Below are 20742 nucleotides of genomic sequence, written 5' to 3' on the forward strand. Positions count from 1 at the left end.
TATAATATCATTTATCCTATACTATTCTCTATCCTATCCTATCCTCTATCCTATACTATCCCCTATCGTATCCTAACCTCTATCCGAACCTATCCTCTATCCTATCCTATCCTCTATGCTATCCAATCCTCTATCCTGTCCTATCCTATCCTCTACCCTATCCTATCCTCTGTCCTATCCTATCCTCTATCCTATCCTATCCTCTATCCTATACTATCCTCTATCCTATCCTATCCTCTATCCTATCCAATCCCCTATCCTGTCCTCTATCCGATCCTATCCTCTATCCTATTCTATTCTCTATCCTATCCTCTACCCTATCCTATCCTCTATCCGATCCTATCCTCTATCCTATCCTATTCTCTATCCTATCCTCTACCCTATCCTATCCTCTATCCTATAATATCATCTATCCTATACTATTCTCTATCCTATCTTATCCTCTATCCTATACTATCCTGTATCGTATCCTGTCCTCTATCCGATCCTATCCTCTATCCTATCCTATCCTCTATCCTATCCTATCCTCAATCCTATCCTATTATGTATCCTATACTCTACCCTATCCTATCCTCTATTCTATCCTATCCTCTATCCTATCCAATCCTCTATCCTATCCTCTATCCTATCCTCTATCGTATCCTACCCTCTAAACGATCCTATCCTCTATACTATCCTATCCTCTATGCTATCTTATCCTCTATCCGATCCTATCCTCTATCCTATCCTATCCTCTATCCTATCATCTATCGTATCCTATCCTCTATCCGATCCTATCCTCTATACTATCCTATCCTCTACCCTATCCTATCCTCCATCCTATCCTATTCTGTATCCTATACTCTACCCTATCCTATCCTCTATCCGATCCTATCCTCTATCCTATCCTATCCTCTATCCTATCATCTATCGTATCCTATCCTCTATCCGATCCTATCCTCTATACTATCCTATCCTCTACCCTATCCTATCCTCCATCCTATCCTATTCTGTATCCTATACTCTACCCTATCCTATCCTCTATCCGATCCTATCCTCTATCCTATCCTATCCTCTATCCTATAATATCCTCCATCCTATAATATCATCTATCCTATACTATTCTCTATCCTACCCTATCGTCTATCCTATACTATCCTCTATCGTATCCTATCCTCTATCCTATCCCACCCTCTATTCTATCCAATCCCCTATCCTATCATCTATCCGAACCTATCCTCTATCCTATCCTATCCTCTATCCTATAATATCAGCTATCCTATACTATTCTCTATCCTATCCTATCCTCTATCATATACTATCCTCTATCGTATCTTATCCTCTATCCTATCCTATCCTCTATACTATACAATCCCCTATCCTATCCTCTATCCTATAATATCCTCCATCCTATAATATCATCTATCCTATACTATTCTCTATCCTATCCTATCGTCTATCCTATACTATCCTCTATCGTATCCTATCCTCTATCCTATCCTACCCTCTATTCTATCCAATCCTCTATCCTATCCTCTATCGTATCCTATCCTCTATCCGATCCTATCCTCTATCCTATCCTATCCTCCATACTATCCTATTCTATATCCTATCCTCTACCCTATCCTATCCTCTATCCTATAATATCATTTATCCTATACTATCCTCTATCCTATCCTATCCTCTATCCTATACTATCCTCTATCGTATCCTATCCTCTATCCGATCCTATCCTCTATCCTATCCTATCCTCTATCCTATCCTATTCTGTATCCTATACTCTACCCTATCCTATCCTCTATCCTATAATATCATTTATCCTATACTATCCTCTATCCTATCCTATCCTCTATCCTATACTATCCTCTATCGTATCCTATCCCCTATCCGATCCTATCCTCTATCCTATCCTATCCTATATCCTATCCTCTATCGTATCCTATCCTCTATCCGATCCTATCCTCTATACTATCCTATCCTCTACCCTATCCTATCCTCTATCCTATCCTATTCTGTATCCTATACTCTACCCTATCCTATCCTCTATCCGATCCTATCCTCTATCCTATCCTATCCTCTATCCTATAATATCCTCCATCCTATAATATCATCTATCCTATACTATTCTCTATCCTATCCTATCGTCTATCCTATACTATCCTCTATCGTATCCTATCCTCTATCCTATCCTACCCTCTATTCTATCCAATCCCCTATCCTATCATCTATCCGAACCTATCCTCTATCCTATCCTATCCTCTATCCTATAATATCAGCTATCCTATACTATTCTCTATCCTATCCTATTCTCTATCCTATACTATCCTCTATCGTATCTTATCCTCTATCCTACCCTATCCTCTATTCTATACAATCCCCTATCCTATCCTCTATCCTATCCTATCCTCTATTCCATACAATCCCCTATCCTATCCTCTATCCTATAATATCCTCCATCCTAAAATATCATCTATCCTATACTATTCTCTATCCTATCCTATCGTCTATCGTATACTATCCTCTATCGTATCCTATCCTCTATCCTATCCTACCCTCTATTCTATCCAATCCCCTATCCTATCATCTATCCGAACCTATCCTCTATCCTATCCTATCCTCTATCCTATAATATCAGCTATCCTATACTATTCTCTATCCTATCCTATCCTCTATCCTATCCTACCCTCTATTCTATCCAATCCCCTATCCTATCATCTATCCGAACCTATCCTCTATCCTATCCTATCCTCTATCCTATAATATCAGCTATCCTATACTATTCTCTATCCTATCCTATCCTCTATCCTATCCTATTCTGTATCCTATACTCTACCCTATCCTATCCTCTATCCGATCCTATCCTCTATCCTATCCTATCCTCCATCCTATCCTATTCTCTATCCTATCCTCTACCCTATCCTATCCTGTATCCTATAATATCATTTATCCTATACTATTCTCTATCCTATCCTATCCTCTATCCTATACTATCCTCTATCGTATCCTAACCTCTATCCGAACCTATCCTCTATCCTATCCTATCCTCTATGCTATCCAATCCTCTATCCTATCCTATCCTATCCTCTACCCTATCCTATCCTCCATCCTATCCTATTCTCTATCCTATCCTCTACCCTATCCTATCCTGTATCCTATAATATCATTTATCCTATACTATTCTCTATCCTATCCTATCCTCTATCCTATACTATCCTCTATCGTATCCTAACCTCTATCCGAACCTATCCTCTATCCTATCCTATCCTCTATGCTATCCAATCCTCTATCCTATCCTATCCTATCCTCTACCCTATCCTATCCTCTATCCTATCCTATCCTCTATCCTATCCTATCCTCTATCCTATCCAATCCCCTATCCTGTCCTCTATCCGACCCTATCCTCTATCCTATTCTATTCTCTATCCTATCCTCTACCCTATCCTATCCTCTATCCGATCCTATCCTCTATCCTATCCTATTCTCTATCCTATCCTCTACCCTATCCTATCCTCTATCCTATAATATCATCTATCCTATACTATTCTCTATCCTATCTTATCCTCTATCCTATACTATCCTGTATCGTATCCTGTCCTCTATCCGATCCTATCCTCTATCCTATCCTATCCTCTATCCTATCCTATCCTATCCTCAATCCTATCCTATTATGTATCCTATACTCTACCCTATCCTATCCTCTATCCGATCCTATCCTCTATCCTATCCTATCCTCTATCCTATAATATTATCCATCCTATAATATCATCTATCCTATACTATTCTCTATCCTATCCTATCGTCTATCCTATACTATCCTCTATCGTATCCTATCCTCTATCCTATCCTACCCTCTATTCTATCCAATCCCCTATCCTATCATCTATCCGAAACTATCCTCTATCCTATCCTATCCTCTATCCTATAATATCAGCTATCCTATACTATTCTCTATCCTATCCTATCCTCTATCCTATACTATCCTCTATCGTATCTTATCCTCTATCCTATCCTATCCTCTATTCTATACAATCCCCTATCCTATCCTCTATCCTATCCTATCCTCTATTCCATACAATCCCCTATCCTATCCTCTATCCTATAATATCCTCCATCCTAAAATATCATCTATCCTATACTATTCTCTATCCTATCCTATCGTCTATCCTATACTATCCTCTATCGTATCCTATCCTCTATCCTATCCTACCCTCTATTCTATCCAATCCCCTATCCTATCATCTATCCGAACCTATCCTCTATCCTATCCTATCCTCTATCCTATAATATCAGCTATCCTATACTATTCTCTATCCTATCCTATCCTCTATCCTATCCTACCCTCTATTCTATCCAATCCCCTATCCTATCATCTATCCGAACCTATCCTCTATCCTATCCTATCCTCTATCCTATAATATCAGCTATCCTATACTATTCTCTATCCTATCCTATCCTCTATCCTATCCTATTCTGTATCCTATACTCTACCCTATCCTATCCTCTATCCGATCCCATCCTCTATCCTATCCTATCCTCCATCCTATCCTATTCTCTATCCTATCCTCTACCCTATCCTATCCTGTATCCTATAATATCATTTATCCTATACTATTCTCTATCCTATCCTATCCTCTATCCTATACTATCCTCTATCGTATCCTAACCTCTATCCGAACCTATCCTCTATCCTATCCTATCCTCTATGCTATCCAATCCTCTATCCTATCCTATCCTATCCTCTACCCTATCCTATCCTCCATCCTATCCTATTCTCTATCCTATCCTCTACCCTATCCTATCCTGTATCCTATAATATCATTTATCCTATACTATTCTCTATCCTATCCTATCCTCTATCCTATACTATCCTCTATCGTATCCTAACCTCTATCCGAACCTATCCTCTATCCTATCCTATCCTCTATGCTATCCAATCCTCTATCCTATCCTATCCTATACTCTACCCTATCCTATCCTCTATCCGATCCTATCCTCTATCCTATCCTATCCTCCATCCTATCCTATTCTCTATCCTATCCTCTACCCTATCCTATCCTGTATCCTATAATATCATTTATCCTATACTATTCCCTATCCTATCCTATCCTCTATCCTATACTATCCCCTATCGTATCCTAACCTCTATCCGAACCTATCCTCTATCCTATCCTATCCTCTATGCTATCCAATCCTCTATCCTGTCCTATCCTATCCTCTACCCTATCATATCCTCTGTCCTATCCTATCCTCTATCCTATCCTATCCTCTATCCTATCCTATCCTCAATCAAATCCTATTATGTATCCTATACTCTACCCTATCCTATCCTCTATTCTATCCTATCCTCTATCCTATCCAATCCTCTATCCTATCCTCTATCCTATCCTATTCTGTATCCTATACTCTACCCTATCCTATCGTCTATCGTATCCTATCCTCTATCCTATCCAATCCTCGATCCTATCCTCTATCCTATCCTCTATCGTATCCTATCCTCTAAACGATCCTATCCTCTATACTATCCTATCCTCTATGCTATCTTATCCTCTATCCGATCCTATCCTCTATCCTATCCTATCCTCTATCCTATCCTCTATCGTATCCTATCCTCTATCCGATCCTATCCTCTATACTATCCTATCCTCTACCCTATCCTATCCTCTATCCTATCCTATTCTGTATCCTATACTCTACCCTATCCTATCCTCTATCCGATCCTATCCTCTATCCTATCCTATCCTCTATCCTATAATATCCTCCATCCTATAATATCATCTATCCTATACTATTCTCTATCCTATCCTATCGTCTATCCTATACTATCCTCTATCGTATCCTATCCTCTATCCTATCCTACCCTCTATTCTATCCAATCCCCTATCCTATCATCTATCCGAACCTATCCTCTATCCTATCCTATCCTCTATCCTATAATATCAGCTATCCTATACTATTCTCTATCCTATCCTATCCTCTATCCTATACTATCCTCTATCGTATCTTATCCTCTATCCTATCCTGTCCTCTATTCTATACAATCCCCTATCCTATCCTCTATCCTATCCTATCCTCTATTCCATACAATCCCCTATCCTATCCTCTATCCTATAATATCCTCTATCCTATAATATCATTTATCCTATACTATCCTCTATCCTATCCTATCCTCTATCCTATACTATCCTCTATCGTATCCTATCCTCTATCCGATCCTATCCTCTATCCTATCCTATCCTCTATCCTATCCTCTACCCTATCCTATCCTCTATCCTATAATATCATTTATCCTATACTATCCTCTATCCTATCCTATCCTCTATCCTATACTATCCTCTATCGTATCCTATCCTCAATCCGATCCTATCCTCTATCCTATCCTATCCTCTATCCTATCCTATTCTGTATCCTATACTCTACCCTATCCTATCCTCTATCCGATCCTATCCTCTATCCTATCCTATCCTCCATCCTATCCTATTCTCTATCCTATCCTCTACCCTATCCTATCCTGTATCCTATCCTATCCTCTATCCTATACTATCCCCTATCGTATCCTAACCTCTATCCGAACCTATCCTCTATCCTATCCTATCCTCTATGCTATCCAATCCTCTATCCTGTCCTATCCTATCCTCTACCCTATCCTATCCTCTGTCCTATCCTATCCTCTATCCTATCCTATCCTCTATCCTATCCTATCCTCAATCCTATCCTATTATGTATCCTATACTCTACCCTATCCTATCCTCTATTCTATCCTATCCTCTATCCTATCCAATCCTCTATCCTATCTTCTATCCTATCCTATTCTGTATCCTATACTCTACCCTATCCTATCGTCTATCGTATCCTATCCTCTATCCTATCCAATCCTCGATCCTATCCTCTATCCTATCCTCTATCGTATCCTATCCTCTAAACGATCCTATCCTCTATACTATCCTATCCTCTATGCTATCTTATCCTCTATCCGATCCTATCCTCTATCCTATCCTATCCTCTATCCTATCCTCTATCGTATCCTATCCTCTATCCGATCCTATCCTCTATACTATCCTATCCTCTACCCTATCCTATCCTCTATCCTATCCTATTCTGTATCCTATACTCTACCCTATCCTATCCTCTATCCGATCCTATCCTCTATCCTATCCTATCCTCTATCCTATAATATCCTCCATCCTATAATATCATCTATCCTATACTATTCTCTATCCTATCCTATCGTCTATCCTATACTATCCTCTATCGTATCCTATCCTCTATCCTATCCTACCCTCTATTCTATCCAATCCCCTATCCTATCATCTATCCGAACCTATCCTCTATCCTATCCTATCCTCTATCCTATAATATCAGCTATCCTATACTATTCTCTATCCTATCCTATCCTCTATCCTATACTATCCTCTATCCTATCCTCTATCGTATCCTATCCTCTATCCGATCCTATCCTCTATACTATCCTATCCTCTACCCTATCCTATCCTCTATCCTATCCTATTCTGTATCCTATACTCTACCCTATCCTATCCTCTATCCGATCCTATCCTCTATCCGATCCTATCCTCTATCCTATCCTATCCTCTATCCTATAATATCCTGCATCCTATAATATCATCTATCCTATACTATTCTCTATCCTATCCTATCGTCTATCCTATACTATCCTCTATCGTATCCTATCCTCTATCCTATCCTACCCTCTATTCTATCCAATCCCCTATCCTATCATCTATCCGAACCTATCCTCTATCCTATCCTATCCTCTATCCTATAATATCAGCTATCCTATACTATTCTCTATCCTATCCTATCCTCTATCCTATACTATCCTCTATCGTATCCTATCCTCTATCCTATCCAATCCTCTATCCTATCCTCTATCGTATCCTATCCTCTATCCGATCCTATCCTCTATCCTATCCTATCCTCCATCCTATCCTATTCTCTATCCTATCCTCTACCCTATAATATCCTCTATCCTATAATATCATTTATCCTATACTATCCTCTATCCTATCCTATCCTCTATCCTATACTATCCTCTATCGTATCCTATCCTCTATCCGATCCTATCCTCTATCCTATCCTATCCTCTATCCTATCCTCTACCCTATCCTATCCTCTATCCTATAATATCATTTATCCTATACTATCCTCTATCCTATCCTATCCTCTATCCTATACTATCCTCTATCGTATCCTATCCTCAATCCGATCCTATCCTCTATCCTATCCTATCCTCTATCCTATCCTATTCTGTATCCTATACTCTACCCTATCCTATCCTCTATCCGATCCTATCCTCTATCCTATCCTATCCTCCATCCTATCCTATTCTCTATCCTATCCTCTAACCTATCCTATCCTGTATCCTATAATATCATTTATCCTATACTATTCTCTACCCTATCCTATCCTCAATCCGATCCTATCCTCTATCCTATCCTATTCTCTATCCTATCCTCTACCCTATCCTATCCTCTATCCTATAATATCATCTATCCTATACTATTCTCTATCCTATCCTATCCTCTATCCTATCCTATCCTCTATCCTATCCAATCCTCTATCCTATCCTCTATCGTATCCTATCCTCTATCCGATCCTATCCTCTATACTATCCTATCCTCTACCCTATCCTATCCTCTATCCTATCCTATCCTCTATCCTATCCTATCCTCTACCCTATCCTATCCTCTATCCTATCCTATCCTGTATCCTATCCCATTCTCTATCCTATCCTCTACCCTATGCTATCCTCCATCCTATACTATCATCTATCCTATCATATTCTCTATCCTGTCCTCTATCGTCTGCTCTATCCTATCCTATCCACTATCCTATCCTATCCTCAAACCTATCCTATCCTCTATCCTATCCAATCACCTATCCTATCCTCTATACGACCCTATCCTCTATGCTATCTTATCCTCTATCCGATCATATCCGTTATCCTATCCTCTCCTCTACCCTATCCTATCCTCTATCCTATCCAATCACCTATCCTATCCTCTATCCGATCCTATCCTCTATCCGATCCTATGCTCTATCCTATACTCTACCCTATCCTATCCTCTATCCTATCCCATAATCTATCCTATCCTATCCTCTACCCTATCCTATCCTCTATCATATCCTATCCTCTATCAAATCCAATCCCCTATCCTAACCTCTATCCTGTCCTATCCTCTATCGTATACTATTCTCTATCCTATCCTCTACTATATCCTATCCTCTATCCTATCCTCTCCTCTATACTACCCAATAACCTATCCTATCCTCTATCCGATCCTATCCTCTATCCGATCCTATCCTCTATCCGATCCTATCCTCTATCCTATACTCTACCCTATCCTATCCTCTATCCTATCCTATAATCTATCCTATCCTATCCTCTACACTATCCTATCCTCTATCATATCCTATCCTCTATCCTATCCAATCCCCTATCCTAACCTCTATCCTGTGCTATCCTCTATCGTATACTATCCTCTACCCTATCCTATCCTCTATCCTATCCTATCCTCTATCCTATCCAATCCTCTATCCTATCCTCTATCCGATCCTATCCTCTAACCTATCCTATCCTCTATCCTATCCTATCCTATCTTCTACCCTATCCTATCCTCTACCCTATCCTATCCTCTATCCTATCCTATCCTCTATCCTATCCAATCCCCTATCCTATCCTATCCTCTACCCTATCCTATCCTCTATCCTATCCTATCCTCTATCCTATCCAATTGCCTATCCTGTCCTATCCTCTACCCTATCCTATCCTCTATCCTATAATATCATCTATCCTATACTATTCTCTATCCTATCCTATCCTCTATCCTATTCTATTCTCTATCCTATCATCTACCCTATCGTATCCTCTATCCTATTCTATCCTCTATCCTATCCAATCCTCTATCCTATCCTCTATCCTATCCTCTATCGTATCCTATCCTCTATCCGATCCTATCCTCTATACTATCCTATCCTCTATCCTATCCTATTCTCTATCCTATCCTCTACCCTATCCTATCCTCTATCCTATAATATCGTTTACCCTATACTATTCTCTATCCTATCCTATCCTCTATCCTATCCTATCCTCTATCCTATCCTACCCTCTATTCTATCCAATTCCCTATCCTATCATCTATCCGAACCTATCCTCTATCCTATCCTATCCTCTATCCTATACTATTCTCTATCCTATCCTCTATCCTATCCTACCCTCTATTCTATCCAATCCCCTATCCTATCATCTATCCGAACCTATCCTCTATCCTATCCTATCTTCTATCCTATAATATCAGCTATCCTATACTATTCTCTATCCTATCCTATCCTCTATCCTATACTATCCTCTATCATATCTTATCCTCTATCCTATCCTATCCTCTATTCTATACAACCCCCTATCCTATCATCTATCCGAAACTATCCTCTATCCTATCCTATCCTCTATCCTATAATATCTTCTATTCTATACTATTCTCTATCCTATCCTATCCTCTATCCTATACTATCCTCTATCGTATCCTATCCTCTATCCTATCCAATCCTCTATCCTATCCTCTATCGTATCCTATCCTCTATCCGATCCTATCCTCTATCCTATCCTATCCTCCATCCTATCCTATTCTCTATCCTATCCTCTACCCTATCCTATCCTCTATCCTATAATATCATTTATCCTATACTATCCTCTATCCTATCCTATCCTCTATCCTATACCATCCTCTATCGTATCCTATCCTCTATCCGATCCTATCCTCTATCCTATCCTATCCTCTATCCTATCCTCTACCCTATCCTATCCTCTATCCTATAATATCATTTATCCTATACTATCCTCTATCCTATCCTATCCTCTATCCTATACTATCCTCTATCGTATCCTATCCTCTATCCGATCCTATCCTCTATCCTATCCTATCATCTATCCTATCCTATCCTCTACCCTATCCTATCCTCTATCCTATCCTATCCTCTATCCTATCCAATAACCTATCCTATCCTCTATCCGATCCTATCCTCTATCCTATCCTATCCTCTATCCTATCCTATCCTCTACCCTATCCTATCCTGTATCCTATCCTATCCTCTATCCTATAATATCCTCTATCCTATCCTATCCTCTATCCTATCCTATTCTGTATCCTATACTCTACCCTATCCTATCCTCTATCCTATCCTATCCTCTATCCTATCCAATCCCCTATCCTATCCTCTATCCTGTCCTATCCTCTATCCTATACTGTTCTCTATCCTATCCTCTACCCTATCCTATCCTCTATCCTATCCTCTTCTCTATACTACCCAATCCCCTATCCTATCCTCTATCCGATCCTATCCTCTATCCTATCCTATCCTCTATCCTATAATATCATCTATCATATACTATTCTCTATCCTATCCTATCCTCTATCCTATACTATCCTCTATCGTATCCTATCCTCTATCCTATCCTATCCTCTATTCTATCCAATCCCCTATCCTATCATCTATCCGAGCCTATCCTTTATCCTATCCTATCCTCTATCCTATAATATCATCTATCCTATCCTATCCACTATCCTATCCGATCCTCAATCCTATTCTATCATGAATCCTCTCCTATCCTCTATCCTATCCTATCCTGTATCCTATCCTATCCTCTATCTTATAATATCCTCTATCCTATCCTATGCTCTATCCTATACTATCCTCTATCGTATCCTATCCTCTATCCTATCCTACCCTCTATTCTATCCAATTCCCTATCCTATCATCTATCCGAACCTATCCTCTATCCTATCCTATCCTCTATCCTATACTATTCCCTATCCTATCCTCTACCCTATCCTATCCTCTATCCTATCCTCTCCTCTATACTACCCAATCTCCTATCCTATCCTCTATCCTATCCTATCCTCTACCCTATCCTATCCTCATGTCCTATCGTATCATGTCCTCTATCCTATCCAATCCCCTAGCCTATCCTCTATTCTGTCCTATCCTCTATCCTATACTATTCTCTATCCTATCCTCTACCCTATCCTATCCTCTATCCTATCCTCTCCTCTATACTACCCAATCCCCTATCCTATCCTCTATCCGATCCTATCCTCTACCCGATCCTATCCTCTATCCTATCCTATCCTCTATCCTATAATATCCTCTATCCTATAATATCATCTATCCTATACTATTCTCTATCCTATCCTATCCTCTATCCTATACTATCCACTATCGTATCCAATCCTCTATCCGATCCTATCCTCTATCCTATCCTATCCTCTATCCTATCCTATTCTGTGTCCTATACTCTACCCTATCCTATCCTGTATCCTATCCTATCCTGTATCCTATCCTATCCTCTATCCTATCCTATCCTCTACCCTATCCTATCCTCTATCCTATCCTATCCTCTATCCTATCCAATCCTCTATCCTATCCTCTATCCGATCCTATCCTCTAACCTATCCTATCCTCTATCCTATCCTATCCTATCCTCTACCCTATCCTATCCTCTACCCTATCCTATCCTCTATCCTATCCTATCCTCTATCCTATCCAATCCCCTATCCTATCCTATCCTCTACCCTATCCTATCCTCTACCCTATCCTATCCTCTATCCTATCCTATCCTTTATCCTATCCTATCCTCTATCCTATCCTATCCTCTATCCTATCCAATCCCCTATCCTATCCTCTATCCTGTCCTATCCTCTATCCTATACTATTCTCTATCCTATCCTCTACCCTATCCTATCCTCTATCCTATCCTCTCCTCTATACTACCCAATCCCCTATCCTATCCTCTATCCGATCCTATCCTCTATCCTATCCTATCCTCTATCCTATAATATCATCTATCCTATACTATTCTCTATCCTATCCTATCCTCTATACTATCCTATCCTCTACCCTATCCTATCCTCTATCCTATCCTATTCTGTATCCTATACTCTACCCTATCCTATCCTCTATCGTATCCTATCCTCTATCCTATCCAATCCTCGATCCTATCCTCTATCCTATCCTCTATCGTATCCTATCCTCTAAACGATCCTATCCTCTATACTATCCTATCCTCTATGCTATCTTATCCTCTATCCGATCCTATCCTCTATCCTATCCTATCCTCTATCCTATCCTATTCTGTATCCTATACTCTACCCTATCCTATCCTATATCCGATCCTATCCTCTATCCTATCCTATCCTATTCTCTATCCTATCCTCTATCCTATCCTATTCTCTATCCTATCCTCTATCCTATCCTATCCTCTATCCTATCCAATCCCCTATCCTATCCTCTATCCTGTCCTATCATGAATCCTCTCCTATCCTCTATCCTATCCTATCCTGTATCCTATCCTATCCTCTATCCTATAATATCCTCTATCCTATCCTATCCTCTATCCTATCCTATTCTGTATCCTATACTCTACCCTATCCTATCCTCTATCCTATCCTATCCTCTATCCTATCCTATCCTCTATCCTATCCTATTCTCTATCCTATCCAATCCCCTATCCTATCCTCTATCCTGTCCTATCCTCTATCCTATACTATTCTCTATCCTATCCTCTACCCTATCCTATCCTCTATCCTATCCTCTCCTCTATACTACCCAATCCCCTATCCTATCCTCTATCCGATCCTATCCTCTATCCTATCCTATCCTCTATCCTATACTATCCTCTATCGTATCCTATCCTCTATCCTATCCTACCCTCTATTCTATCCAATTCCCTATCCTATCATCTATCCGAACCTATCTTCTATCCTATCCTATCCTCTATCCTATACTATTCTCTATCCTATCCTCTACCCTATCCTATCCTCTATTCTATCCTATCCACTATCCTATACTATCCTCTATCGTATCTTATCCTCTATCCTATCCTATCCTCTATTCTATACAATCCCCTATCCTATCATCTATCCGAAACTATCCTCTATCCTATCCTATCCTCTATCCTATAATATCTTCTATTCTATACTATTCTCTATCCTATCCTATCCTCTATCCTATACTATCCTCTATCGTATCCTATCCTCTATCCTATCCAATCCTCTATCCTATCCTCTATCGTATCCTATCCTCCATCCGATCCTATCCTCTATCCTATCCTATCCTCCATCCTATCCTATTCTCTATCCTATCCTCTACCCTATCGTATCCTCTATCCTATAATATCATTTATCCTATACTATCCTCTATCCTATCCTATCCTCTATCCTATACTATCCTCTATCGTATCCTATCCTCTATCCGATCCTATCCTCTATCCTATCCTATCCTCTATCCTATCCTCTACCCTATCCTATCCTCTATCCTATAATATCATTTATCCTATACTATCCTCTATCCTATCCTATCCTCTATCCTATACTATCCTCTATCGTATCCTATCCTCTATCCGATCCTATCCTCTATCCTATCCTATCCTCTATCCTATACTATCCTCTATCGTATCCTATCCTCTATCCGATCCTATCCTCTATCCTATCCTATCCTCTATCCTATCCTATTCTGTATCCTATACTCTACCCTATCCTATCCTGTATCCGATCCTATCCTCTATCCTATCCTATCCTCCATCCTATCCTATCCTCTATCCTATCCTATCCTCTACCCTATCCTATCCTCTATCCTATCCTATCCTCTATCCTATCCTATCCTGTATCCTATCCTATTCTCTATCCTATCCTCTACCCTATCCTATTCTCCATCCTGTATTATCATCTATCCTATCATATTCTCTATCCTGTCCTCTATCGTCTGCTCTATCCTATCCTATCCACTATCCTATCCTATCCTCAAACCTATCCTATCCTCTATCCTATCCAATCACCTATCCTATCCTCTATACGATCCTATCCTCTATGCTATCTTATCCTCTATCCGATCATATCCGTTATCCTATCCTCTCCTCTACCCTATCCTATCCTCTATCCTCTCCAATCACCTATCCTATCCTCTATCCGATCCTATCCTCTATCCGATCCTATCCTCTATCCTACACTCTACCCTATCCTATCCTCTATCCTATCCTATAATCTATCCTATCCTCTACCCTATCCTATCCTCCATCCTATACTATCATCTATCCTATCCAATTCTCTATCCTCTCCTCTATCGTCTGCTCTATCCTATCCTATCCACTATCCTATCCTATCCTCAATAATATCCTATCCTATATCCTACCCCAAACACCTATCCTATCCTCCATCCTATCCTATCCTCTATCCTATCCTGTCCTCTATCCGATCCTATCCTCTATCCTATCCTCTCCTCAATCCTATCCTATTATGTATCCTATACTCTACCCTATCCTATCCTCTATCCTATCCTATCCTCCATCCTATAATATCCTCTATCCTATCCTATCCTCTATCCTATCCAATCCCCTATCCTATCCTCTATCCGATCCTATCCTCTATCCTATCCTATCCTCTATCCTATCCTATTCTCTATCCTATCCTCTACCCTATCCTATCCTCCATCCTATACTATCATCTATCCTATCCAATTCTCTATCCTCTCCTCTATCGTCTGCTCTATCCTATCCTATCCACTATCCTATCCTATCCTCAATAATATCCTATCCTATATCCTACCCCAAACACCTATCCTATCCTCCATCCTATCCTATCCTCTATCCTATCCTGTCCTCTATCCGATCCTATCCTCTATCCTATCCTCTCCTCAATCCTATCCTATTATGTATCCTATACTCTACCCTATCCTATCCTCTATCCTATCCTATCCTCTATCCTATCCAATCCCCTAACCTATCCTCTATCCGATCCTATCCTCTACCGTATCCTGTCCTCTATCCTATCCGATCCTCTATCCTATCCTATCCTCTACCCTATCCTATCCTCTATCCTATCCTATCCTCTATCCTATCCTATCCTCTATTCTATCCAATCCCCTATCCTATTATCTATCCGAGCCTATCCTCTATCCTATCCTATCCTCTATCCTATAATATCATCTATCCTATCCTATCCACTATCCTATCCGATCCTCAATCCTATCCTATCATGAATCCTCTCCTATCCTCTATCCTATCCTATCCTGTATCCTATCCTATCCTCTATCCTATAATATCCTCTATCCTATCCTATCCTCTATCCTATCCTATTCTGTATCCTATACTCTACCCTATCCTATCCTCTATCCTATCCTATCCTTTATCCTATCCTATCCTCTATCCTATAATATCATCTATCCTATACTATTCTCTATCCTATCCTATCCTCTATACTATCCTATCCTCTACCCTATCCTATCCTCTATCCTATCCTCTCCTCTATACTACCCAATCCCCTATCCTATCCTCTATCCGATCCTATCCTCTATCCTATCCTATCCTCTATCCTATAATATCATCTATCCTATACTATTCTCTATCCTATCCTATCCTCTATACTATCCTATCCTCTACCCTATCCTATCCTCTATCCTATCCTATTCTGTATCCTATACTCTACCCTATCCTATCCTCTATCGTATCCTATCCTCTATCCTATCCAATCCTCGATCCTATCCTCTATCCTATCCTCTATCGTATCCTATCCTCTAAACGATCCTATCCTCTATACTATCCTATCCTCTATGCTATCTTATCCTCTATCCGATCCTATCCTCTATCCTATCCTATCCTCTATCCTATCCTATTCTGTATCCTATACTCTACCCTATCCTATCCTATATCCGATCCTATCCTCTATCCTATCCTATCCTATTCTCTATCCTATCCTCTATCCTATCCTATTCTCTATCCTATCCTCTATCCTATCCTATCCTCTATCCTATCCAATCCCCTATCCTATCCTCTATCCTGTCCTATCATGAATCCTCTCCTATCCTCTATCCTATCCTATCCTGTATCCTATCCTATCCTCTATCCTATAATATCCTCTATCCTATCCTATCCTCTATCCTATCCTATTCTGTATCCTATACTCTACCCTATCCTATCCTCTATCCTATCCTATCCTCTATCCTATCCTATCCTCTATCCTATCCTATTCTCTATCCTATCCAATCCCCTATCCTATCCTCTATCCTGTCCTATCCTCTATCCTATACTATTCTCTATCCTATCCTCTACCCTATCCTATCCTCTATCCTATCCTCTCCTCTATACTACCCAATCCCCTATCCTATCCTCTATCCGATCCTATCCTCTATCCTATCCTATCCTCTATCCTATACTATCCTCTATCGTATCCTATCCTCTATCCTATCCTACCCTCTATTCTATCCAATTCCCTATCCTATCATCTATCCGAACCTATCTTCTATCCTATCCTATCCTCTATCCTATACTATTCTCTATCCTATCCTCTACCCTATCCTATCCTCTATTCTATCCTATCCACTATCCTATACTATCCTCTATCGTATCTTATCCTCTATCCTATCCTATCCTCTATTCTATACAATCCCCTATCCTATCATCTATCCGAAACTATCCTCTATCCTATCCTATCCTCTATCCTATAATATCTTCTATTCTATACTATTCTCTATCCTATCCTATCCTCTATCCTATACTATCCTCTATCGTATCCTATCCTCTATCCTATCCAATCCTCTATCCTATCCTCTATCGTATCCTATCCTCCATCCGATCCTATCCTCTATCCTATCCTATCCTCCATCCTATCCTATTCTCTATCCTATCCTCTACCCTATCGTATCCTCTATCCTATAATATCATTTATCCTATACTATCCTCTATCCTATCCTATCCTCTATCCTATACTATCCTCTATCGTATCCTATCCTCTATCCGATCCTATCCTCTATCCTATCCTATCCTCTATCCTATCCTCTACCCTATCCTATCCTCTATCCTATAATATCATTTATCCTATACTATCCTCTATCCTATCCTATCCTCTATCCTATACTATCCTCTATCGTATCCTATCCTCTATCCGATCCTATCCTCTATCCTATCCTATCCTCTATCCTATACTATCCTCTATCGTATCCTATCCTCTATCCGATCCTATCCTCTATCCTATCCTATCCTCTATCCTATCCTATTCTGTATCCTATACTCTACCCTATCCTATCCTGTATCCGATCCTATCCTCTATCCTATCCTATCCTCCATCCTATCCTATCCTCTATCCTATCCTATCCTCTACCCTATCCTATCCTCTATCCTATCCTATCCTCTATCCTATCCTATCCTGTATCCTATCCTATTCTCTATCCTATCCTCTACCCTATCCTATTCTCCATCCTGTATTATCATCTATCCTATCATATTCTCTATCCTGTCCTCTATCGTCTGCTCTATCCTATCCTATCCACTATCCTATCCTATCCTCAAACCTATCCTATCCTCTATCCTATCCAATCACCTATCCTATCCTCTATACGATCCTATCCTCTATGCTATCTTATCCTCTATCCGATCATATCCGTTATCCTATCCTCTCCTCTACCCTATCCTATCCTCTATCCTCTCCAATCACCTATCCTATCCTCTATCCGATCCTATCCTCTATCCGATCCTATCCTCTATCCTACACTCTACCCTATCCTATCCTCTATCCTATCCTATAATCTATCCTATCCTCTACCCTATCCTATCCTCCATCCTATACTATCATCTATCCTATCCAATTCTCTATCCTCTCCTCTATCGTCTGCTCTATCCTATCCTATCCACTATCCTATCCTATCCTCAATAATATCCTATCCTATATCCTACCCCAAACACCTATCCTATCCTCCATCCTATCCTATCCTCTATCCTATCCTGTCCTCTATCCGATCCTATCCTCTATCCTATCCTCTCCTCAATCCTATCCTATTATGTATCCTATACTCTACCCTATCCTATCCTCTATCCTATCCTATCCTCCATCCTATAATATCCTCTATCCTATCCTATCCTCTATCCTATCCAATCCCCTATCCTATCCTCTATCCGATCCTATCCTCTATCCTATCCTATCCTCTATCCTATCCTATTCTCTATCCTATCCTCTACCCTATCCTATCCTCCATCCTATACTATCATCTATCCTATCCAATTCTCTATCCTCTCCTCTATCGTCTGCTCTATCCTATCCTATCCACTATCCTATCCTATCCTCAATAATATCCTATCCTATATCCTACCCCAAACACCTATCCTATCCTCCATCCTATCCTATCCTCTATCCTATCCTGTCCTCTATCCGATCCTATCCTCTATCCTATCCTCTCCTCAATCCTATCCTATTATGTATCCTATACTCTACCCTATCCTATCCTCTATCCTATCCTATCCTCTATCCTATCCAATCCCCTAACCTATCCTCTATCCGATCCTATCCTCTACCGTATCCTGTCCTCTATCCTATCCGATCCTCTATCCTATCCTATCCTCTACCCTATCCTATCCTCTATCCTATCCTATCCTCTATTCTATCCAATCCCCTATCCTATTATCTATCCGAGCCTATCCTCTATCCTATCCTATCCTCTATCCTATAATATCATCTATCCTATCCTATCCACTATCCTATCCGATCCTCAATCCTATCCTATCATGAATCCTCTCCTATCCTCTATCCTATCCTATCCTGTATCCTATCCTATCCTCATGTCCTATCGTATCATGTCCTCTATCCTATCCAATCCCCTAGCCTATCCTCTATTCTGTCCTATCCTCTATCCTATACTATTCTCTATCCTATCCTCTACCCTATCCTATCCTCTATCCTATCCTCTCCTCTATACTACCCAATCCCCTATCCTATCCTCTATCCGATCCTATCCTCTATCCTATCCTATCCTCTATCCTATACTATCCTCTATCGTATCCTATCCTCTATCCTATCCTACCCTCTATTCTATCCAATTCCCTACCCTATCATCTATCCGAACCTATCTTCTATCCTATCCTATCCTCTATCCTATACTATTCTCTATCCTATCCTCTACCCTATCCTATCCTCTATCCCATCCTCTCCTCTATACTACCCAATCCCCTATCCTATCCTCTATCCTATCCTATCCTCTACCCTATCCTATCCTCATGTCCTATCGTATCATGTCCTCTATCCTATCCAATCCCCTAGCCTATCCTCTATTCTGTCCTATCCTCTATCCTATACTATTCTCTATCCTATCCTCTACCCTATCCTATCCTCTATCCTATCCTCTCCTCTATACTACCCAATCCCCTATCCTATCCTCTATCCGATCCTATCCTCTATCCTATCCTATCCTCTATCCTATAATATCCTCTATCCTATAATATCATCTATCCTATACTATCCTCTATCCTATCCTATCCTCTATCCTATAATATCTTCTATTCTATACTATTCTCTATCCTATCCTATCCTCTATCCTATACTATCCTCTATCGTATCCTATCCTCTATCCGATCCTATCCTCTATCCTATCCTATCCTCTATCCTATCCTATTCTGTATCCTATACTCTACCCTATCCTATCCTCTATCCGATCCTATCCTCTATCCTATCCTATCCTCCATCCTATCCTATTCTCTATCCTATCCTCTACCCTATCCTATCCTGTATCCTATAATATAATTTATCCTATACTATTCTCTATCCTATCCTATCCTCTATCATATACTATCCTCTATCGTATCCTAACCTCTATCCGAACCTATCCTCTATCCTATCCTATCCTCTATGCTATCCAATCCTCTATCCTATCCTATCCTATCCTCTACCCTATCCTATCCTCTATCCTATCCTATCCTCTATCCTATCCTATCCT

Source organism: Halictus rubicundus, unplaced genomic scaffold, assembly GCF_050948215.1.
Source record: "Halictus rubicundus isolate RS-2024b unplaced genomic scaffold, iyHalRubi1_principal scaffold0039, whole genome shotgun sequence".
NCBI classification, from domain to species: domain Eukaryota; kingdom Metazoa; phylum Arthropoda; class Insecta; order Hymenoptera; family Halictidae; genus Halictus; species Halictus rubicundus.